Source organism: Triticum urartu, chromosome 7 (assembly GCF_003073215.2).
Source record: "Triticum urartu cultivar G1812 chromosome 7, Tu2.1, whole genome shotgun sequence".
Lineage (NCBI taxonomy): Eukaryota > Viridiplantae > Streptophyta > Magnoliopsida > Poales > Poaceae > Triticum > Triticum urartu.
In genome coordinates this window covers 125,875,920-125,900,846 of record NC_053028.1, presented here as the reverse complement: position 1 = coordinate 125,900,846, position 24,927 = coordinate 125,875,920, and the positions used below count along the sequence as shown (strand labels likewise).

The following is a 24,927-nucleotide window of genomic DNA, read 5'->3' as shown; positions in this document are numbered from 1 at the left end:
AGAGGAGAGGAAGAAGAGGAGAAATAAATAAGAAGAGAAAAAAGAAGAAAAATAAGAGGAGAAGAAGAAAAAATAGAATATTTTCTATTTTTTCTTCTTCTACTCTTTTTTTTCTTCGATCTTCTCCTCTATTCCTTTCTTCTGCTCCTCTTTTTTTCTTCTTCATCTTCTTAATTTTATCGGGTATGTCGTTGTCAATATACCCCCTCCCCGATAACTTCAACATGAGGGGGGGTCGATATACCCCCTCCCCGATAACTTCGACATGAGGGGGAGGGGGTTGACGAGGGTTCGAGGGGGCGAGGGTCGGGAACTAGCTAGGGTAGAGGGTCGAGGGTCACCGAGGGTTCGAGGGTCGAGGGGTCGAGGGTTCGAGGGTCGTCGAGGGGCCGAGGGGGTGAGGGTCGAGGATTGAGGGTTCGAGGGTCGAGGGGTCGAGGGTTCGAGGGTCGTCGAGGGGGCGAGGGGTTGAGAGGTTGCCTAGCTAGTGTCAAAGTATTGAAGAAATCCATGGCTTTTGCATATGAACCCTTGAAGCGTTGCCGATGCCCCCCAAATTTACCAAGTTAAAAGAGCATTGTCGTCGAGGCCACCCTGAACCCTTGAAGCGTTGCCGAGGCCACCCCAAACCCTAGAGAAGCGTCAAGGCCACTAATATGATTCCTTATTGTGATTAGGTAGCTAGGTCTACGTTTGCCACTAATATATCCACCTGGTGTCATGTTTGTATAATAATTGCCATGTTGTAATATTTGCATAAACAATGGAGCATGGACGAGAGGAGGTAGCAGAAGAGGTGTTGGGGGACATAATATTAGCCGGAGGTGATGTCTTGTCGTATCTTAACGACAATGATGGTCTGGAAGGATAGGGTGAAGAAGCAGGCTACGGTCATCGAACAATGGAGGAGGAAAGACATGATTATGATGGCTCCGGTGAACGAATGCCGGTGTGAGAAGGAGACCGTGATGACGGCTCCGGTGACCGAACAGAGTCCGGCCAGGTATATATATATATATTCATTGTTTTGGTATGTACACATATTAACTCTCATCTTTCTTATTTTTTCTAGCCCTCCGGATCGAGCACAACTTCGGTAAAGAAACAAGGCCCGAAGAAAAAGTTGCGCCCGGATGAAAGGTTCATGATCACAGCAATCGCGCGCGATGGCCAAGCGATTGAACCCATCCGGACAAAGGAAGTATTTGTTGCTCAGTGCAGGGTTCTTGTTAGGGACAAGATCCCGATCAGCATCCACCAATGGTTTATGCCTAAGAAGGAAGACCCTGAGGTCTCTTATGTAAACAATATGCAGAGAGATGATCTTTGGACTGCGCTGAAGGCAAATTTCACCCTACCGCCAGAGGAGGATCCGGAGAAGCCAGTTAAAGAGCAATTGATCAAGTCTCATGCTCTTAAGAAGATGGCAGAACTATTTAGGAGGTGCAAGAATGAGCTGAAAACAACGTTTGTCGACAAAGAAGAGACACCAGAATTCACCGGCCGGTATGAGAAGATCAGAGATCACTGGGACACATTTGTGGCCCACAAGACATAGGAGAAGAGTAAGCATATGTGTAACATCCCAAATTTTTAATTTGGAATGTCATACATAGATCATTCTTGCATATCATATTTTATTGCATTTCGTCTCGCGATCCTCGAAATCCTAAGCAACTCAAGGACCCTCGGAGAGAGTTGGGGATTTCCCCGGTTTTCAAATTTGATTTTATCAAATTTTGAAACGAGGATTTTTGGTTTTAATTATTTTTCTCTCCGAAAATATTTCATATTAAAATATATGAGAGGGGATAATATGACTTCCCCAAAATAATTGAAATATTGGAGGAAAAATATTAAAATCAAATATTTGTTTTTTTTGGATTTTATTGCAATTTTGTTTGCATTAGAAAAATTGCACGTTTTCAAAATTGCATTTTAGGGCCAAGAAAATGTTCATCCCGTTCTAAATATTTTATTTAGACGGTGAAAATTTGTTTTGGCATTTTTAGAATTTTATTTTATTTTCTAGGATTTTTTTTAGTTTCGGCGGAATTATTAAAAAAAATGAGCAGTGGCTAACTGGGCCGAACCCCAGCCGCCTGCCCACCTTCCCTGCGATGCCGTCTCCCTCAGGAGACCGACGCCGCCACGCCGCCCCGACTCTGCCCCGCCGCCCCTTTGCCCCCTCCCCAAGGCACCCCGTCCTTAAATACCAGCCCTCCTCCCCCCATCGCCACCACCACCCACCGCAGCAGCCGCCGCCGCTTGCTGCCGCGCCGCGCTGCACCGCCACCGTCGCCTTGCCGCGCCGCGCCGCCGGCACACCTTCCCCGCGACGCCGTCTCCCTCAGGAGACCGACACCGCCACGCCACCCCGACTCTGCCCCGCCGCCCCTTTGCCCCCTCCCCAAGGCACCCCCTCCTTAAATACCAGCCCTCCTCCCCCCACCGCCACCACCACCCACCGTAGCAGCCGCCGTCGCTCACTGCCGGGCCCGCCTCGCCGTGCCGCACCGCCGCCGTCGCCTTGCCGCGCCGTGCCGCCGCAGCCACCTCGCCGCGCCACCGTCGCCTCGCCCTGCCGTCGCCGCCGCGTCTCGCCAGACCAACGAGGTAGCCGCCAGTTTTTTTAAAAGAAAACCGATCTGGTTTTTTTAAAAAACCCTAGTTCGTTTTTTTCGGTTCGCTGGTTTTTTTCTTGGTTTTTCTTTTTACCGGATGTTCGTCCGTACGTTCGTTTTAATGAACGGTTTTCGCTCGTTAGTTACAGACAGCGAATGCTCGTTCGTTAGCCTGTTCGTCAGTTTTTCTTTAATCAGATTTTTCCACCTGATCGTGATTTCTGATCCGATTTTCATTCTAGTTTATCTTTTCACTCGTTTTCGGAATCAGGAGATTCAAGCGCCTAGATCTTCATCTCGAGACCCTCTTTTCGCTTCACCAACTTGAACAAGCTTTTGCTACTGTAAAATTTGACCTAGGTCCAGATTAGTAAACGGGTCTTGTTTTCTTCGCTGTTTGAGTTTCGTTGCTCCGTTTGATTTGATTCTTTTTGCAAACAGGAGTTCTTAAGTTGAACTTTCTGGTTAGATCTTCTTATTTGAGATTTACCCGTGTTTCTTTGCTTGATTGCTTATGTATGCTATTGTTTGCTTGCGATAGAATTCCCAGAGTGCGAAGCGGGTTATTTGGAGTCTCTAGGTTTCGCGGATCGTTGGCAAGGCAAGTAACACTTTGATCATACCCTTTATCACCCAGTTTTTATGCATTAGTTCCAATCCTCAAACATTGCATGATTAGGATGTCATTAACATGTGGGTTGGGAAGTAGTTGATGAGGTAGAACCTATTGCCCTGTTACATTCAAACCCTTGGGAGTTACTTATACGCGTTGCTTATATTGCTATGCTATGCTCGTAGACGTGATTTGGGTGAGTGAAATCCATGACAGATGTGAGATTGTTAATTAATGGTTCAACTTAAGGTGGCAACTTAAATACACATCTGGGTGGATTGAGGCACCTGGAGTACCAAGTGTTGCCTATATTTCTGGAAATCCCGGAGTACCCGGGTGATCTTCCTATGGACCGCCACCCAGGCTCAAAGGGAACTTAGATGATTCATGCTAGAAACTTCTGTGTGCAGCCACAAGCTATTATGGGATCTAGCATAGTTGAGTAAGTTACGTGAAGCTCTTGAAGAGGTGGATCAGCAGGTAGTGGGTTGTAGGTTTGGTATGGTCTGCCCGGAGTAGAGAGTTAATGTTTCTGAAATACTGTGTCTCTCTCATCCGTTTATCAAACACCATGTAGTGCGAGAAATACAACGAAGGAGATCGAGTCTTGTGGGGAAAAGTGTGCAAACCTCTGCAGAGTGTACAAACTAATCATGGTTAGCCGTGTCCCCGGTTATGGACATCTTAAGTATCTAGTACTTGGAGTATCTTAAGTATCTCATCACTCTAAATTAATATTGTCAGGTTGTTAATTACCTTAATTGGGATTGAGTTGGAGGAACCTTCACAATGATTTTTCAACTACCATGATAGTTAAATAAAATATATTCCTTTGTTGTAGGGAAAATTTGGCTTTTCGCAAAAACTATAACCATAGAGCTTTCCACCAGCCAAATATGCATGTAGTGATAGCATTATTCTGTTCTTGCTCTGCTGTGTTACTTTGCTAGCATATTCCATGTGCTGACCCGTTTTCGGGCTGCAACGTATTATGTTGCAGACTTTTCAGACGAGGAGTAAGGTTCGTTAGGTCGTTGCCGTGTAGCTCAGCTATGCCGTGGGAGTTGATGGACTCACTTGTCTTCCAAGCCTTCCGCTGTTATCGTATTAGATGGCCTTAAGCAATATTTATTGTAATAAGTTCTCCTTGGAGACATTCGATGTAATAAGTGTGTGATTGCTACTCTGTTATAAATCCTCGAGTACTGTGTGTGTTAGCATTACCGATCCAGGGATGACACTGAAGCATAGAGACTTGACCGTTTGAGGTCGGGTCGCTTCAATATGTCAGCGAGAAACAAGATAAATGTTGCGAAGAAGGAGCATCACCATCACACGGGGTTAGGTGGCTACCTCAAAGCCCGGCCGTTGTGGGCCAAGGCTGAGAATGACCTGCTTGATAAAGGGGTCGGACCTAATACATTGAACTGGCCAGACCGTTGCCGAACTTGGTTCTTCGGGGTTGGTGGAAGCTTGGACCCTATAACAGGGAAGTGCATTTGGACGAACGAGCAACTGCGAATACACGTCACGAAGCTTAAGTACTATATCGCCGCAGCATTGGAAGGGACGTTCGTTCCAGACAGAGAGAATGACGAGCTCACAATGGCCCTCGGGAATCTTGAGCACCCTGGACGGACATGAGGCACACCAGGCTCCATTTCATGGAAGGCTAGGTTTCTGGACGCAGGCGGTTACAAATGCCAGGAGAGGAGGAAGAAAGTGGAGCAGACCCAACTGCAGGCGCTGCACGCAAGGGTACAAGCGACAGAGGAACAAGAAGCAGTTCGCAACAAGCGACCTGCCGAAGCTACCCCCAAAGCTACCCCGCCATCTCAGCGGAGAAGCAGCATGGCTTCCACCGAGCTGCTTCAGCTACAGCCTGTCTTCATGGCTCCTGCTAGCTACCCCGTGGATGCTATCACGGAGTCTCAACATTGCCACCTTATGACACAATGGCAGAACTTCAAAGTCAAGGCGGCGGTCGGCTCTGTTCGACCTCCTGAACCTAACGCAACTTTTCACCATCGTCCAATTCCAGAATGATATGCTAGGGTAACGGTGGACGAAATAACGAAGGGATTTGAGGACCTCGAGCTTGAACACCCTAACGGTGAAGGGGAGACTCGGCTGGGTTCTTCTCTGAAGACTCCATGCCTATGGCGGAAGGAGCTCATCAACCTTCCGAACTAGATGCCTCTGCCTCCTCCTCCTCCTGCTCCGGCGAGTCAGGGCACTCCGCCTCCTCCTCCGGTGAATGATCAGGGCACTCTGCCTCCTTCTCCAGCGCGTGGCGGCACTCCGCCTCCTTCTCCGCCTGCGCCAGCAGGCCCGAGCAGCCAGCCTCCTCCTTCTCCGCCTCGTTAGCAAGGGCGGAAGAGATCCGCTGCTGCTTCGGCTGCTCCGACGCGTCGTACTCATTCTCCACTGCCTCGTAAGCAAGCAAGGAAGACAGCCGCAGCCGCTCCTTCTGCTCCGGCATCTAGCAGTACAGCCAGAGGCGGGAGGCAATTCAGATTCGGTCCATCTCTAAAGCCTCTAGAGAAGTTGCCATACGAGAGGTCCGTGGAGGAAAACACGAAGATCGTGGAAGCTGAAGTGAGGGACTTCTTTGAAGCGGTGAAAGCAAAGAAACATCCACCTCCGAAGGAGAAGATAGATCCGGTGAAAGCAAAGCGCACACTCGATTCCCTGAAGAAACCCCCACTGTCTCCACCGAAAACCAACTATGAGCGCATTATTGGAAAGTCATTTATCAAAGCGGAGCGGTTGGGAAGTACTATCAGTGATCAAAGGTTAGCAGAACGACGAGCTGGGAAAAAAATTGCCTAGGTCGGCGAACAAGCGAACCAATCGTGCCCCCCGCTCAAGGTGTCTAGCGATATCGTCGCTAATGATCCAAGGATGGTGCCCGGTTATACCAATCTTGGAGATTACCTGCCCGACGATGCACATTATGATATAATGGAGTTGGACGAACACAAATACCAGTACGGGAAGCCTCTTGTCAGAGATGGAAGTCCTCTCTGAAAACGATGATGCGAACATTCCATGATTGGTACATGAAAACATGCAGCGAGTCTGGGGGGGAAGAATACTTTGACGCTGGGAGTTAAAGAGGAGCACGACCTCATTGGAATTGAACTGTTGTGTATTTCAATTGAGGAGTTCTTCCAGTGGTTCAATCAAAAGGCCCTCGATAAATTAACGGTCACTTGCTACTGTCTGTAAGTACTACTTCTGTCATTAAGTCTCTATACATATATAGCTCAGCTCTTTCATTGCATGTATATATAATTACCCTCACTATATTATGCAGATTGAAGATCGTCGAATGCACAAAAGCATAAATCTATGATATTGGGTTGATTAGCACAAATCTCATAGATGAATATACGGTTAAATTTGATGCCAAAGAAACCGAGGCCAACTTGCTGAAATCGTTGGTAATAAATCAAAACAAAGATAAAATAGTCTTTCCTTACAACTTCAAGTGAGTGTTACTGTCTTGTGCATATTCGGTTTCCCTTATTACTCGAGTTATAGTAATGTAATTGATGAGTTATGCATGCGTGTGAAGCTTCCGCTATATTCTCCTAGAGATTAAGCTTGAGCAGGGACTAGTAACCGTCTTAGACTCGAGACAAAAAATCCCGATACCTATGCGGACATGACTAAAATGCTCAAGAAGTAAGTTCAATCGATCATTATCGCACCATATCGGCAACTTTTTGTTCATTTCCTGATATCAAGTAATTGTTTTCTTTGTCTCGCAGGGTTTGGAAAGTATTCACGGCACAAGCTCCGGGACTGCCGGGGGAGCTGCGATGGACATACCCGAAAGTAAGTAGTACTAGCTAGCTAGTTCCGCGCATCTCGATGCCGTTGATTCTAGCTACTTTCATCAATGCCATTTATAATGCTTCATTATCAGTTTGATTGACCTCTATTTCTCGTAAAGTGCTTGTGGCAGGAACAAGGGAATGATTTCTGTGGATACTACGTTTGCGAGTTCATCTACAACGTGACTTGGAAAAAACCCAGGGCTACTCTAAAAGACAATTTGATGTGCGTAAGCAATAATATTCACAATTTTAATTTATTACACCATCATTTATGTCGAGTTTCATTCATATATATATGTATTAACCCCCTTCTTCAAATTAAATAGACGTGGCAGATGCGGGATGAACTCCTACCAGAAGATCGCATGAAAGCAATTCAAGAAGAATTGGCGGAATTCTTTCTTGACCACGTCATCAATAAAGCCGGAGAATACCATGTGGAAGCTGAGTTCATATACATTTAGAGGATTATATTGTAAGAGATCTTAGTATTGTATATATGTAGCCAGTAGCGTCGGATATATATACGAAAACTTGTTGTTTGACCAATCTCTCGGAGAAGGAGAGGTCGATCACTTCTCTCTGTATATATATGTTCATGACGATCTTCTGTACTTAATGGTTCCCTTCATTTGCTTACTAGCTAGCATGTCGAGTCCTCTCTATACGTATAGTACGTAACGTCGACCAATCATGAAGATAAGAGAGGACACTTCTCTCTATTAGCTAGCTAACACAATATATGAAACCCCTAAATTAACTCTACAAAACACCCAAAACCCCCAACCCCCCTCCCTTCAGAAAAAAAAACAAAAACCCTAGCCCCTGAACTGTTGACGCGTGGAAGCTTATTGGTCCCGATTGATGCTACCAACCGGGACAAAAGGCCCCCCTGCCTAGGCAAGCCGCAGCGGCCACGTGGAGGCCCATCTATCCCGGTTGGTGTAAGAACCGGGACTAAAGGTGTTGGCCTTTAGTACCGACCCTTTAGTTCTAGTTCTCCAACTGGGACAAATGGGCCTTACGAACCGGGACAAATGGCCATTTTTTTACTAGTGCCCATTTATCCGTGCACCAGTCCGCGTGTCCATTTTCCAGTAAACCGAAAGAGAACCGGGGGGGTTTGTAGGTGTCCGAAACACCGCCACATAGGACTTCGGCACCCCATTCCAAAACAATGGAGGAACCCGCGCATTTGGAGATGGCGGCATTGTTTCCACGGCAAACCTCCCTTTCTCAGGCTTTTCCTCTCCATCCCACGCTCTACACCCCAGTTTCTGTCCTTTTTTGTTGTAGTTGTTGCATGTATCCATACAAAAAGTTGCCGCGAATGATGGTGGTGGAGGATCGGGCGAAGGCGGCCATCCGAAAGATCCACTCGGCAACAAGGCAAGCCCGCCGCCTCAAACAGAAGGCAAAGGAGGCACTGCTCAAAAAGAAGGGCGGTGGGCATGAGGCGGATCGAGCGGGAGGCAGGCGGGGCCTGGGACACAGGGAGTCGCCACCGTCATTGTCCATTCAGACACCATTCTAGTTTGACCAATACAAGCTGCCCTACTTCCATGCCGCCCAACAACTCGGCAGGCAGTCCCCGGCATCCATCGACGCAATGATGTGCAGATTGTGACTGGGCGCTATGCATTTGAATTTCAAATTGATCGTCCTAGTCGGACGTTTAGGAGATGTGATTGGATGGCTCGCTCCCGCATTAATGCCTGATTTGAGAGTTAGCATTGGAGATGCCATTACAACACATCAAAAGACCTCATTTGCTTCATGTCTACATGAATATATTAGAATTTGAAGATAGGAACGAATTAATCCATAATTTAAAATCTTGTAGTGGAGGAAATTACGAGAAGTTGAACACATAAGATGGAAGGACACAAATGTTCTTCTTACACAATAGCAACGACCATGCCGCGCCACCGCTAGAGGACGCCGCCGGGCAAAGCCCGGGCGGCCGACGGCGGTGGCGAGGCTTCCTCTTTGCGGCGGCCGCTGATCTGTTGGGAGCCAGTTCTTGGTTGGACGTCGGCGCGCGCTAGTCCTCGGATCCTGGCGATTAGCGGTGGGCATGGCATCAAGTGGATGGTGCGCCAGTGCAGCTGGATGGGTAGGCACATCACGGTTGGTTTTGCGCATGTCTTGGTCAGATCCTTGCGTGCAGACCACCGTGGCTCCGGACTAAGGCCAACTCCACCGCGCGACCCTATCATGTCCGCCCCCGTCCGTTTGGGGTAAAAGGGACAAACGAGACGGCCCAGCGCACGGCCTCAAACAGACAAATGTCCGGATTCCGTTCGCTTTCGACCCATCCCCGGCCCAAACTTGCGCTCGGTTTGGGGTGAAACGGACACGGGCGGACAGCCTTGACGCATGCCCTTGTCCCCCCCCTATGGCCCGCCTGTCGGGGACACTAGCAGTCCCTCCGCTCCCAACGCTTCACCCTCTCTCCCTGCCCCGCCCCGCCGCCGGCGCCACCGCTATTCTCCGGCCGCCTCCTCACCGCGCAGCCCCCCCCCCCGCCGTCCATACCAAACCATGTCTCGACATGGCTGCCGCCACACTCGCGCTTCCGCCGTAGTTTTGGTCATCGATCGGAGGAGGTTTGGCCGTCGCCGTCCTTGCCGGTGGCAGAGGGGACACGACTGCCGGCGACATACCACGGCGGCCGAGGCAGATTCTGACGAGAGCTCCAGAGCGGCCAGTAGCCGGCCGGCAACCACCCCTGCTGCGTCGAGGTGATCATCGCGGCCTCTTCGCCACCACGACCGCAAGGTGTTCGACCTTTTGCCAACAAAGGTATGGACAGTGGAGACGAATTTTTCTTGCATCACTTCCTTTGTTCATCGGACGATTCATCGTCGGATGATGACGATCTTGTGGTGGCTGCACTGGTCGTTCACGACCATATTCAATGGCAGCTTCCTCGGTACAGGGGGTCAGTCAATGGCCGTGCTCCCAACCTGAACCGCAATAGGGAGAGAGGCCACGCCCTGCTCTATGCCGATTACTTTGTCAACACCCCGCTCTTCAAGCCGGATAAATTCCGTCGCCGTTTTTGTATGGCAAGGCATGTGTTCAATCGTATTTGAGAGGGAGTGGTTGCTCATGACCCATACTTCGAGTGCAAGACGGATGCCCTTGGCAAGCTTGGATTCTCCTCCTACCAGAAATGAACCGCGGCCATCCGCATGCTTGCATATGGAATTCCAGGCGATCTGGTGGATGAGTATGTGCGTATGAGTGAGACAACATGTCTGATGTCAATGTACAAGTTTTGCCAGGCTGTGATCGAGGTCTTTGGCGCAGAGTACTTGAGGCAGCCAACTGCCGCTGATACAGAGAGATTGTTGGCGAGCAACGCAGCTAGAGGCTTTCCAGGTATGCTTGGCAGCATAGATTGTATGCACTAGGAGTGGAAGAACTGCCCATTTGCTTGGCAGGGCCAGTACAAGGGGCATGTTAATGGGTGCACTGTCATATTAGAAACGGTGGCATCACAAGATCTTTGGATATGGCATTCTTTCTTCGGCATGGCAGGTTCTCACAATGATATCAACGTGCTGCAGCGTTCTTCAGTCTTTGTGAGGCTTGCAGAAGGTCACTCCCCACCTGTCAACTTTGAGATCAACGGCCACCATTACAACAAGGGATACTATCTAGCAGATGGTATATATCCTCAGTGGTCAACTTTTGTGAAGACAATCTCAAAACCCCAAGGTGAGAAGAGAAAGAGATTTGCCCAAATGCAAGAGAGTGTTAGAAAGGATGTGGAACGTGCTTTTGGTGTGCTTCAATCCCGGTGGGGCATCGTTCGAAACCCTGCACTGTCATGGGATGAAAGGAAGCTTTGGGAGGTGATGACTGCTTGTGTGATCATGCACAACATGATTGTCGAGGACGAGCGTGATGAGAGTATCTTCGACCAAGGATTTGATTATCAAGGTGAAAACATTGAGCCCCTGCACCAAGACCCAGCCACATTTGAATTGTTTGCCCAATTCCACCATGAGATGCGTGATTGGCACTCATGTGAATCTTCAAAATGACTTGGTTGAGGACATGTGGGATCACATTGGCAACCAATAGATGTATTTGTCCATTTTATGTTCAGTCAAGACAATTTCGATTTGGTTGTAAAACTATTTTATTAAAGACAATTTCAATTGGGTTGTAAAACAATTTTAATTTTCAGACAAATATTTGGGTTCGAAACTAGTTTTGATGCAAATTTGGGCATTTTTTGGCCCTGACGGACAGGATGGGGCAAAAGGATGCGGCCGCGCGCTGGGCGTACGGCCACCGCATCACAGGACAGGCCCCGACACGACCCCAAATCCCTACCCAAAGGGACAAAAACCAGACAAAACGGACGTCCGTTTGGGGTCGCGCGGTGGAGTTGGCCTAATACCTTGGTGCGCGTCCATGTTGGCTACCTGCATGCAGCCTCATCCTTCCGTGTTGTGTCGCGGATGCCTTGGGTGTGGGCCGGTGTCCTCCGCCGTTGTGGTGATGATGACGACGTGGTGGAGGCAGCGGTGTGGTGGCGGTCTTTGTGCTCTTATCGCATCATTGCAACGATCTGCATGATTGGTCCTCCTTGATTTGGCCGTTGACGTGTTCCAGAACTATCGTCGGAAATCTTGCTCGATCATATCTAGATTGGATAGAATCCGTTCGTGTGCGTCCATATTAGCCTATGCGGCTCCATGGGGCGCGGCACGAAGCTCTGTTATTGGTTGACACCATAGGACACGGCCGTATCTCGATTTTCACAGCATAGACAACAACGGAGAAAGTCATGATGGTTGAGATCGAATGATCAGTAAGGCGTAGAGGCCTTGGAGGCAATGGAGTCTGCCAGGTTTTTAATAACTTTTAAAGTAACAGTGACAAGTGGGGGCGACAACACTGGAGGATTTCATTTTTGGGGTGCTCTTAGGGTGCTAAGTCGTGACTTTCAGGGTGAAAACTTAAGACCTGACCTTCATTGGTTGTGACTGGCAATTGCCTTGCTGAAGACATTGTTTTGAGATCTCGGCTTTTCTCCAGGGTGAAAATCTACGATCTTGGATCGGACGATGATGACGCTTGTACGTTGTTTCCTTTTTGAAGGCGTTACTTTTGGAGATCATTTATGTTTTCTTGGTGTTGTCATTGGTGGTGGTTTTTGTGCTGCTACTGAGAGGAGTTGATCACTATGGTGAGACCTTTGTTCTTTCTTTCTGTTTTGTTTTCTTTTTGGTTATTTGTGCATCCTAGATGTCTTTGTGATATCTTGTTGGTGCAGAGGCTGGGTGTAATTAGTATCTTTTTAGTATTAATATTTTTTTTTAAAAATGCAAGGTCAAACGTGGATCGTGTGATTCAAGTTGGTTAGAATTGTTTCATGCGTGGTGTCACTCCTCTTGTGTGATGCAAACGTAAGTATACCTGGGATGGTTGGATGGACGGGATAACTTGAGGGCAATGAGATTTCCATGTCTTTTTTGCCCTTCCCCGTACGTATAGCTTCCATCTATATATATTTGGCGGCAGGCACGCAGGCCGACTGCGGCTCGATCTGGGCGGAGAAACAAACCTAACCAGGCGAGATGGGAATAAGGTCGAGGCGTAGAGCTAGAGCCCCAGCACCCGACCCGCCGTGCCGCCGCCGCAGGAAGGACGTGCATGTGCATGGTCTTTCTTGGGAGGTGGAGTGGAGGGACTGGGCGGCGCTGCCCTCCGACGTCCTGTGGGTCATCCTGAGCCTGGTCCCGCAAGCCGACATCCTCAGCGGCGCGGGCCGCGCGTGGCGGCGGCTGGCCGTCGACGAGCCGCTGTTGTGGCAGCACATCGACCTCGTCGCTGCCGAAGACATGGATAAAAACCCACCAGCGGGGTGGCGGGCGATGGCGCGTGCCGCCGTGCGGCGCCGCGCCGGCCGTTGCCAGTCCTACCGCAGCCGCGTCGACGACAATTTCCTGCCCTTCCTCACCCGCAGGTAGGCACGTACGCATCGATCGGGCGGTCTATCAACACTAGTAAAAAAAATTCAAACGTTGAAGCACATTAGTGCCGGTTTGATTTTGGTCCGGTCTCGTCGCATGTACACGCACCTCTTCTGAATCTGAGTAATATCATGATTCATAAAAGCAACTCCAACGGCGAACGGCGATTTTGTCCGCTTTTTGTCCGTTTGGGCCGGCCAGACGGACACGGATGCCCGTTTTCGCATTTGGGTCGACGTCTGCACCCAACGCTAACCTGAGACCCATTTTAACGGCGTCAAAAAAAATGAATGCATATATATTTAAAAAAGAGAAACAACATTAATTAAACATTAAAGCCGGTCACGAAGGCCGGCGAGAGTCCACGTGTCCACATTTGCATTAAAACAATAAAAACAGCCTAAACTACGAGGCGGCGCGCTGCCTTAGGTGTCGTCGTCGTCCTCGGGGATCCGTGAGGTCGATGAGTATCGGCGCTGGCCCGGCCCAGGCGAACGCCGTGTTTCAGAGCGCCGCCATGTCGGGCTGTGCCGGCGCAGGCAGTGCCGGTGCGGGGGGATGTGCGACCGCCTGTGCAGCCGCGGCCTGGCGCGCCTCCTCCTCGGCCTCGCGCGCCTCCTCCTCGTGGTCGCGCTCGAGCATCTCCTCATACTTGCCTTGACGGCGCTCCTCTGCCAGCCGGCGCTGGCGCCACATCTCGAGGTAGGCCTGCTCCTGCGCCGGCGTCGCCCCCAGCCAAACCGGTGGCGCGGACACCCACTCGCACACCACTCCATTCCAGGAGAAGTGCGCGATGGGCTCGGGCTGCGGCTCCGGCTTGATGGGGATGGCGGGGCCACCGGCGGCACCACGCTGTCGCCCGCCGCGGATAGGGCAAGGGCCTGCGTCATTGCCGCCTCATAGCGGGTCTCCTCCGCCGCCTCCGCTCTGCGCCGCTCGTCCTCCTCGCTCTCCCGGTAGACGGCCGCAAGGGCCGCCTAGTAAGCGTCCTCCGCCTCCTGGTTCTCCTCGCGGACGACCAGCGGCGTTGGCCTCCGGTCGACCTCGCGCACGCCCCGTCGCCTCGCCTCCTCATGCTCAAAGGCGAACCACCTCGCCCAGTTGGGCGAGTCGGTTGCGTAGGCCTTGTCGAGGCGTTGCTCCGGCGTCAGCAGCGCCCGCCGGCACCGCACCTCCTCCGCGTGAGCACGAGCCGACCGCGGCGCCGCCGGCACTTGGATCCTATCTGGATCCATATGCCAGTCGTGCGGCAGCGTCACGTCCGGATACGGCAGAGGCTGGCGGTTCTGCCAGTGCCACTCCGCCTGGTGCACTGGCACGGTGATGCGCTGTCTTTGCCGGCGAGGCGCCGGCGGGGGTGAGAGGAACTCGGAGGGGAAAAGGGTGGCGGGGGACTTGCCTTTGGCCTTGCTGCCACTGCTTGTTGTGGTTGTGGTGGCTAGGGTTTGCCAACGACGAGGAGCAAGGTGGGCAGATGGGGACGACGAGTTTGGATGAGGACGCCCCCTGCCCCTCCCCCCGCATGGTCGGCTTAAAAAAGGATGAGCGCCGTCGCTGACGCGTGGGCCCGTCGTCATAAATTAAGCTGACCGCGTGGGCAGCGGGTAGTTTGGACGGCTGCCATGTGGGGACGCGGCGGATAGCGAGAAGGCACACGAAGCGTCCGTTCGACGTCCGCGTCGACGCATTTGGGGCGCAAATTTGGGCCGCAAATGCATCGGCACGAACGCGACGCGGACGTAATTTTGATTGATTGGTGCGTTGGGCCGCTATTTTTATCTACACCAATTCAAACAAACGCAGACGGATAAAATGGATCAGCCCTTTAAAGTTGCTCTAACCGATCTGCAACTGCAGGGCGCCATTGTTGCGGAGCCTCCACGTGACGTGCCGGTACGACATGCCCGGCGAGAACTTTGTCATGCTGGTGGCGAAGAAGCTCTCTATGCTGGAGCAGCTCGTGCTGTCAAGCGGCCTGGTGGAGCTAGCCTCATTGGCCGCTCTCGGCGGCCACTGCCCACGCCTCCGGGTACTCGACGCCGGCGGCTGTGACGCCCATAGCTCGTTTGACGAAACGTTGGTCGAGACATTGGAGAGCAAGGTCAAGGATCTCCGGCTGCCCGTGCACGTGTTTCGCGGAGGGTTCTTTCTACGCTACGGAGCGATGTATCCTCGGACGGGACGTCTGCGCGGGTCACGAAAGCCCCCAAATTAAATAGGAGCGGTCTACAGCGGTGACAGGAGCTCTCATGTCCAAGCGACGTCAGGTTGCATGGCCATCGCCAGTATATTATTTTGGGTCCGACTATGTCACATCTAATTGTGAGATAATACCTCATATCTATCTATGACATTATTCTACATTAGCAGACTAACCCCAAGTCGTTCTATTATTTATTTTTTTCTTTGATTCTTTTCTTTAGCGTGACTAGCAAATATGCCCGTGTGTTGCAACGGGAAAAATTGATTTGTGCAAGCATAATGTCTCACAGCACCGGATTCACTATGAGAACATGCTGCAACCTAACATCCTTCTACAAAATGAACATAAAAAAATATGATGCAATTTAACCATGTTTATACTTTCTTTGCCGGGCATAATCTCTCACTGATTTCATTTAAATATAATCATTTCTTTAATTACCATGACGTCCTCACTCGTTTTAGTCGGGAGTCAAATCCTTCCTTTTCTAATTTAGCAGTCCCAACACATTGAAACCTACTAATCATTCCTTTTATCCTACATTTTTACCTCAAGTCCTTCATTTAATTAGCCTCATCTATTTGAATATTCTATTTATGAAGACCAAAATCTTTGTTTTAATTATTCCACCTGTTTACCTATAATTCTTTCTTTAATTAGCCACATCCGCTTAAATATTTTATTTAAGCCCACAATCCTTCTTTTAATTAGCTCATTCGCTTAATTAGCTCGCCCTCAACATGAGGACTGCCACTCATATATTTAGAGTGAGTTGGGATTAGTAAATATGAACGGCGCATAGGTCGTTGGTTGTTATATCGAAGATCCAGACATGAGGTCCTGTATTCAATTTCAACAATGTTGATTTATTTTGATCCAATTATTTTTTGCGGTCTCTATGAAAGCCCATAAAAGGCCCAACAACATATAAGTACCTGGCCCAGGTGGCTTAGCCTGTGTATGAGTCAAACGAAAAGGACTAAACCAAACCAAGAATACATATTCCCTTTAATAGTAGGTATATATACATATACATATATATATATATATATATATATATATATATAAAGAAAGGCACGCAGACTAGCCAATGGGTCGATCTGTTATTTTTTTGTTTCAAGACACGCAGACTAGCCCACCGGTCGATCTATTATTTGTAGGGATGGCAGTTTTGCCCATGGGTATGGGTACCCATGGGTACCTTATCCGAAAATAATGGATATGGATGAGACTTTTTACCACTTCATACCCATGGGTATGGATATCCATACCCACAAAAAGCATGGGTAGGATATGGATATGAAATTATACCCATGGGTAATCCAATGAATACCCAGAAAATTAATAAATAAATTAAACACTATAATATGTGAGTAAATAATTATCTTGAGTTCTTAACTAGCCCACAGACCATAGGTCATAGCCGGCCATCGCCCCAGTACTATCTTCTCTGCTTTTCCTTGAAGCAATCAAGAGTCGGGTTATTGAATCCTCGTCGATTCATCCCCAAGCAAGGCTATATATTGTACCCATCGGATGGGTACCTGAATTTAGACATTTTTCTCATCTTACTTTTGCCATGTCAATGCTATATATTGTACCCACCGGATATCCATTGAGTATAGGATACCCGATGGGTATGGGCATGGGTACCAATTTGGGCCCATAAAGAGTGAAGTGGGTGGGTATAGAAAAAAAATTGGGTATGGGTTTGGGTAGAAAAGTGTCATACCCGCCCATACCCTACCCATTGCCATCCCTAATTATTTGTTTGTTTCGAAGCACGCAGACTAGCCCACCGGTTGATCTTTTATTTGTTTGTTTCTTTTCTTTCAATTTTTTTTCGAGCGATCTATTATTTGTTTGTTTCTTTTCCTTCGAAATCTTTTTCCGAGCGTGACTAAAAAAAGATCCGAAATGTGCTCACGAGGAATTGAACTCCAGACCAGATTCTGCTGAGCACAACCTCCCTACCACCCAAACACTTCGATGTTGGTCATTTTTTAAAGCAGGAAACATTTGAGAACATTGTAGAGCGTCTGAGATTAGAAGACATTTTTGGAAAAAAAAAATCTGAAAACTTTTTTGCAAATTGTGAACAATTTTGGAATACCGGATATTTATGAAAATACAAATAATTTTTAAAATACTGAATAGTTTTTGTGACTAGGGCTCATCTAAGATGATGTCAGCTGTAGTCCAGTATGTGTAAAGCTTAAGAATTACTTATAGATGACTAGAAGAACGCCCGTGCGTTGCAACGGGGCCACACTAACTTTAAGAGTTCAATATTAATTATGTTAATATTACATTTAATATTCTCATACATATCAAGTGACATTAGCGATATTTTTACCATCAAATTCTCACACTCTCTCCCCCTCCCTCTTCCTCACTCTCTCTCCCCTCTACCTCTCTCTCTCTCTCTCTAACACACACACATATCCATCTTATTAGGTACGAGACCATAATCCATTTATTTCACACGCACACACGCTAGTGCATAACAATATGGATTATGTGTATTATATTTGCCAACACAACTGAGGGAATTAATTTCATGTAAAATCGGCCAGCCACAGCTCCATGACAAACAATACATCTAAATTCTCAGTGTTATTTTTATGTAACATTGGCGAGAGGTAAACGACGGTGATTGTTTCCTTTGTTTGGAGATTGATTACCATCTGTGAGTTAAGCTAGGTACTAAAGAAGAATCTGAATGTGATACGTGAATTGATTGTTGCCTTATACGTTTGGTTTTGATATTTGAAGATTGATTACCATCCGTTAGTTGGGTTACCAAAGAAGAAATCAATCACCATATGTAGAAAAAGAAACTACACTGCACATGCTTACACCTCATCTACTCGTGAGAATATATAGAATTGAAGAAAACAAAATAAGTGCAGACGAGAGATAAAACATCAATGAGGATCCCTAATGTCTTGACTAATATGTTGTCCTCCAGCTTGAGAAGCACCTACAAGGAAGGGCCAACATACAGAATCACGAGCCACTCCAATTTATGACTCACACAACTTCATCTTCAACTTCTTAATGATGCGTGAACCTCAACGTACCATGTGGTACTGTTGGAGGCCATGATGACCTTGTGCCACTAGTAGAAAAAGGGCCTGTTGTCCCGGTTCGTAAGGGCCTTTTGTCCCGGTTCCTGAACCGGGACTAAAGGGTCGGTACTAATGCCCTGTCCCTTTAGTCCCGGTTCAATCCAGAACCGGGACAGATGGGCCTCCACGTGGCCTGTGCGCGGAGCCCAGGCAGGAGGGCCTTTGGTCCCGGTTGGTGGCACCAACCAGGACCAATAGGCATCCACGCGTCAGCATTTCTATGGCTGGGGTTTTTGTTTTTTTGAAAGGGGGGGGGTTGGGGGTTTTGGGGGGTTAATTTAGGTGTTTCATATATTGTGTTAGCTAGCTATAATTAATAGAGAGAAATATCCTCTCTTATGTCCGTGCTTGGTCGACGCTACGTACTATATATACGTATAGAGAGGACTAGACACGCTAGCTAGCTAGTAAGCAAACGAAGAAAACAGAAGATCGTCATGAACATATATGCATACAGAGATAAGCGATATCGACCACCTCTCCTTCTCCGAGGGATTGGTCCAACAACAAGTTCTCGTATATCTATCCGACACTACCGGCTACATATATACAATAATTATCTCTTACAAATATAATCTCCTAACATACGGACTCATGGTCCACATAGTATTCTCCGTCTTCAGCGATCACGTGGTCAAGAAAGAATGCCGCCAATTCCTCTTGAATTGCTCGCATGCGAGCTGGTGCTAGGAGTTCATCCCGCTTCCGAAACATCTAATTTGAAGAAGGGGGTCAATACATACATATATATATATGAATGAATGAAACTCAACACAAATGATGGTAATAAAATAAAATTGTGAATGTTGTTATTTAGGTACTTCATATTGTTCGTCAGAGTAGCCCCGCTCACAGGTCGTGTGGCGGATGGACTCGCAAATGTAGTATCCACAAAAATTATTCCCTTGTTCCTGCCACAACCACTTTACAAGAAATAGAGGTCAATCAAACTGATAAGCAAGAATGCCAAATGGTATTGATGAAACTAGCGCTTGAATCAATAGGAGATGCGCGGAACATGCTACTATAGTACTTACTTTTGGATGTCTAAATTGCAGCTTCTTCGGGAGTCCCAGAGCTTTTTTGGTGAATTTTTTCCAAACCCTGCCAGACAAAGAAAACAATTACTTGATATATCAGGAAATGAACAAAATTGCTGATGTGGTGGATAATGATCGATTGAACTTACTTCTCGAGCATTTGAGTCATGTCCGCATAGTCCTGGGGATCTTTTCGTCTTGAGTCTAAGACGGTTACTAGTCCCTGCTCAAGCTTAATCTCTAGGAGAATATAGTGGAAACTGCACACACATGCATAACTCGTCAATTACATTACTATAACCTTGACTAATGTATAAGGGAAACCAAATACGCACAAGACAGTAACACTCACTTGAAGTTGTAAGGAAAGAGTATTATAACTTTGTTTTCATTTATTACCAACGATCGTAGCAAGTTGGCCTCGGTATCTGCGGGATGAAATTTAACCTCGGTTTCATCTATGAGATATGTGTTAATGAACCCAATATCACCGACTTGTCTTTTCTTCAATTCGGCGATCTTCAATCTGCATAATATAGAGGATAATTATAAATACATGCAATGAAAGAGTTGAGCTATATAGAGAGACTTAATGACAGAAGTAGTACTACTTACAGACAGTAGCAGGTGACTGTTGCTTTATCGAGGGCCAATTGATTGACAAACTGAAAGAACTCCTCAAATGGAACAGGCAACTGATCAATTCCAATGAGGTCATGCTCCTTTTTAACTCTCACATACAAAGTACTCCTCCCCCCAGACTCTCTGCAGATTTTCAAGTACCAATCATGCAATCTTCGCATCATCGTTGATAGAGATTTTTCATCTTTGACGAGAGGCTTCCCGTACTCGTATTTTTGTATCTGCACCTCCATGAAATCATAATGTACTTCATCGGGCAGGTAATCTCCAAGTTTGCTATAACCGGGCACCATCCTCGGATCATTAGCGACGATGTCGCTAGGCACCTTGAGCGGGGGGCACGATTGCTTCGCTTGTTCGCCGAGCTGTGCAATTTGTTTCCCAGCTCGTCGTTCTTTCAGCCTTTGATCACTGACAGTACTTCCCGACCACTCCGCTTCAACAAATTCCTTTCCAATAATGCGCTCATAGTTTCCTTTCGGCGGAGACTTGGGTGGTTTTGTCAGGGCAGCCAGAGTGCGCTTTGCTTTCACCGGATCTACCTTCTCCGGAGGTGGATGTTTCTTTGCTTTCACCCCTTCAAAGAAGTTCCTCACTTATTCTCGCGCGATCTCGGCATTCTTCTCCGGGGTCCTCTCGTATGGTAACTTCTCTGGAGTCTTCAGAGAAGGACCGAATCTGTATGTCCTCCCGCCTCTGGCTGTACTGCTAGATGCCGGCAGAGCAGACGGAGCGGTTGTCTTCTTTACTTGCTTACGAGGCGGAGGAGAAGGACTACGACGCACCGGAGCAGCCGGAGCGGCAGCAGGTCTCTTCCGCCCTTGCTGACGAGGCGGAGAAGGAGGAGGCTGGCTGCTCGGGCGCGCCTGTCGTGGTTCTAAGTCTGACAGTAATGTAGGGGGGTAGGTATGGAGAGGCAAGATCTTAGCTATGGAGAAGTTGTAAGCACACGAGGTTTACGAGTTCAGGCCCTTCTCAGAGGAAGTAATAGCCTTACGTCTCGGAGCCCGGAGGCGGTCCACTGGATTATGCATGTATGAATTACAGGGGTGTGAACCCTTTACACTAAGGAGGGGGTGGCTTATATAGAGTCCGCCCGACCCCTCCGGCCCTTAGTTGTACAGGGTTTTAAATACATTAAGGTGAGGCATTACTGGTAACGCCTCTAATAAAGTGCTATGATGACCATAAAAGCTACTTAATTACCGACCGTTAGCGTGCGGAGTGCCTTTAGGTCTCCTGGCCGTCGAGTGATTGGACCTTGGTCGAGTGATTGCTTCTTGGTCGAGTGTCTTCGAGTCTGTCGAGTGAAGCACCTCCAAGTCGATTGAAAGGTGATTTCTTCTTGAGATGTCCTTGGGTAAGACAGCTGGGACAGGTCCATGACCCTACCCTAGGTAGATAGCTTCATCATTAGCCCCCGAATGGATCGAGGTTTGAGTGGGGAAGGAGTTGAGAAATTCTCCGACTCATTTTTCATGCTATGAGCATATCTTGTTTCGGATCAATGAACCTGAGTGATGGCAGCAACTCCCTTTTCAGTCGCCTTGATCTATTCTTAGTTTTTTTTGTCGAGTGAGTTCCTTTACTTGAGAGGCTCCGAGTGACGGTGTGGAGGAGATCTTCGGTCTAACAAGTTGTTCTGCTGCCTGCAGATTTCGCGGGATCCGAATTTTGGGAAGCACGCGAGACGGGGAAGGTCGCAGTAATCGGATGGGATAGGGCGGAGCCGCCTCGATCCCCGCACCACCTTTTTCGCCATGTATCGCGCGCGCGATTGTTACGGGATTTTACAGGACCGCCCGGGCCTACCAGTCAGCCACTCGGAAGCGGCCTCATATAAGGCGTTGGACTGGGGTCTCTTGAACAGTGTGTCCCCATTATCCCTTCTCCTCTTCAGCCTTCTTCGTCGCGCTCGCTCTCGCCCCAGCGCCACCGCTCCATACGCGCCTCGCCGGCGAAGATGGGGAAGGAGAAGATGGCAGCTCTAGAGCGGGCGAAGAAAGCGACGGCAAAGTCGAAGGGGAAGGCGACCAGTCGGGGCGGATCTTCCTCGCGGACCGACCTGCCGAAGGGCTGGATCCAGGGCGACTGGATCCGCTCGACGATCACCCAAGAGGATCTCGACGACCTAGCCAAAGGAGAGCTGATCCCCCATGAATCAGCACGGCTTCCGGGGAAGGAATCCGAGCCGCAACCTCGGGAGGGTGAGCGCGTTCTCCTTGCCACCCACGTCGACCGTGGATTTTCCTTGCCTCCTCACCCTTTCTTTCAGGGATTTCTAAACTTCTTTGGGGCACAACTCCACCACTTCACTCCCAACACAATCGTTTATCTCGCCGCTTTCATTTCTTTGTGCGAGAATTTCCTGGGTTGCCGGCCTCATTGGGGTCTTTTCAAGCACATTTTCACTTGTCGCTCTCAGATGGTGAAAAAGGCCAATCCGAGTGACGAGAGAACTCAAGTGATTCAGATGTGTGGGGGTCTTGGCGTTTGGATGAGAGGGAAAAGTTCCTTTCCGGCCATGATTCTTCCCGACTCGGTTCGCGGATGGCAGTCGACCTGGTTTTACTGCAAAGACCAGTCGACGCCAGGGCAGTCGAACGGCCTCCCTCCTTTTACCATGGACCGAGTGAGGAAACCCTCCTCTTTGAAGGTGCTCCTGGAGGAGAAGGCGCAGATGAGGGTGCTGGTCGAGCGAGTGGTCCAGCTTATCCGTGACGGGGTCACCGGTATGGATCTCTTGGAGGTCTTCCTTCAGCGGCGCATCCAGCCTCTTCAAGCTCAAGACCATCCGATGTGGATGTATTCGGGTCTTGACGACTCCACTTGGATTCACCCAGAGGAGGTCGATGACGACACACTGGAGAAGTGGCTGTTGGGCATGACCGGAAACAAGGACATCCCCAGGGGAGCCAGGAGAGTTCCTCCATTCGACCAGTCCCATGTACCAGAGAAGGTCCAATTCCGAGCTTTTGATTGTAATCTGAATTCACACGCACAGCCGTCTATACCGCGTCGACTGACTCTATTCTTCCTGCTTTCTTTCAGGCCCTTATCGAAATGTATTCAATGCCCAATGGAGAGCAAGTGCAAGATCTGGAAGGCGAGGCGAGCGGCGGCGACATTGGCGAATGGACTTCTGACGGTGAAGGGGACGGAGAAAGCGACGACTCAAGTAACGAAGAAGAAGTCGAGTCGCCTCCTCGCAGGGAGAGGCGATCCAAGCTTGACCAAGAACGATCGAGTGCCCGTGAAAAGGCGACTGCTCAGGCTGGTCAGTCTTCAAAGCGTCTTCGGATCTCTTCACCAACCCCAACCAAAAAAGCGCCAAAGCATCCCAAAGTTGAAGAGCCAAAGACTCGGAAGGCATTGCCGAAGATTAAGATTGACATCCCCGTCGCTTCCGCGTGAGTGTCTTCCTTTGTATTCACTCGACGCCCCGCGCTGTTTGTTTTTCTTGTTTTAACGAGACGAACTTTGGAACTGGCAGTGCTGCTACTTTCGGGACCTCAGCTTACATGGACGAGGATGAGGTAATGGAGGATGTGGTCACTTCCAATCTGGGTATGATTTCTGCCATTCTGTCTTTATTTGGTCGACTCAACTGCAATGTGCACCATTGGGTGATGTGATTTTGGCAATTGAACTTTGCACAGCTCCCAACATTATTGACCTCCCCGATGATGATGAAGAGCCCGAGAGGCCTTTGACGAGGAAGAATAGGCAAGCTCCTGCAAGCAAGGTTCCACAGTCGACGCCGAGGGCGGAACCAGTCGTTCAGGACACTGGCGACGCCAATCGGGGTTCTGTTACCTTCGCCGTGCCACTGTCGAGTGCCTTGCCTTCTTCGTCGACTACTCAGGCCCCTGTCGACCCACCTTCAGTTTTTGCGACCCATCATGTCCCAGACGACGAAGTGAATGCTGCCAAGGAAGCCATACGCCAGGCGGGCATCATGATGGAGAAGATGAAGATGGTGCGGGACACCAGTCAGGCCGCCTACGACGCCAGCTCGGCTCTCCAAAGCAACGTTCAGGTTAGTTGGTCACCACTTGTTCTATTAGGATATGCTATCTGAAGACTCTTTCCGAAAATCTTTGCATCTGTACACCCACTGGGTGCGTCGATTGAATTTTTGAACTAGTGGGGGCACGCTGAGTGCACCCACTGGGTGTAGTCCCCGAGACTACAGTGGACTGCTGGCAGTCGACTGTAGTCTTTTTATTTTGTCGAGTGTAAACCGAACTGGTAGTTTGTCTCTTCCACTCTGTCTGGTCGAGTGGGATCGGAACCGGTGGGGGCACGCCAAGTGCACCCACTGGGTGTAGTCCCCGAGACCGCGGTCGACTATGGTCTGAGTTCTTCTTTCTCTCCCCCTTTTTTTACTTCCTGCACTCGACTCCGGCGGGCCGGTCGAGTGGGATCAGAGCCGGTGGGTGCACGCAAAGTGCACCCACTGGATGTAGTCCCCAAGACTATGGTGGACTGCGGGTAGTCAACCGTAGTCTTAGTACTTATTGTCTTTGTCGTTTTTCGCTGTAAAATAACTTCTCCTCTTTGATTGCAGAAATCTTGTGATCTTGGAGCTCGCTTTGCTAACTTGGAGAAACAGCAGATCCAACCGAACCTTGACTTGGAGCTGGCCAAGACAGAGCTGCAAAAGGCCAAGGACGGCGCCAATGGTAAGACGAGTTTGTCGACTGGTTTGTCTTAGGCTTGAGTACCCTTCTGCTCTTTCTGAATCAAGCATCATTTCTTTGCAGAAAAACTGAGAGAAGCTCTGGCGAAGAAGGATCAGGATTTGGCTGCTGCTCGAAAGGAAGCCGACGA

At 49.0% G+C, this 24,927-nt stretch overlaps 1 pseudogene; it reads left to right on the top strand.

Annotated features, from left to right (window-relative positions):
- The first annotated feature begins 12,675 nt into the window (after positions 1 to 12,675).
- On the top strand, positions 12,676 to 15,130 carry LOC125518535 (annotated as a pseudogene).
- Positions 15,131 to 24,927: the final 9,797 nt, after the last annotated feature.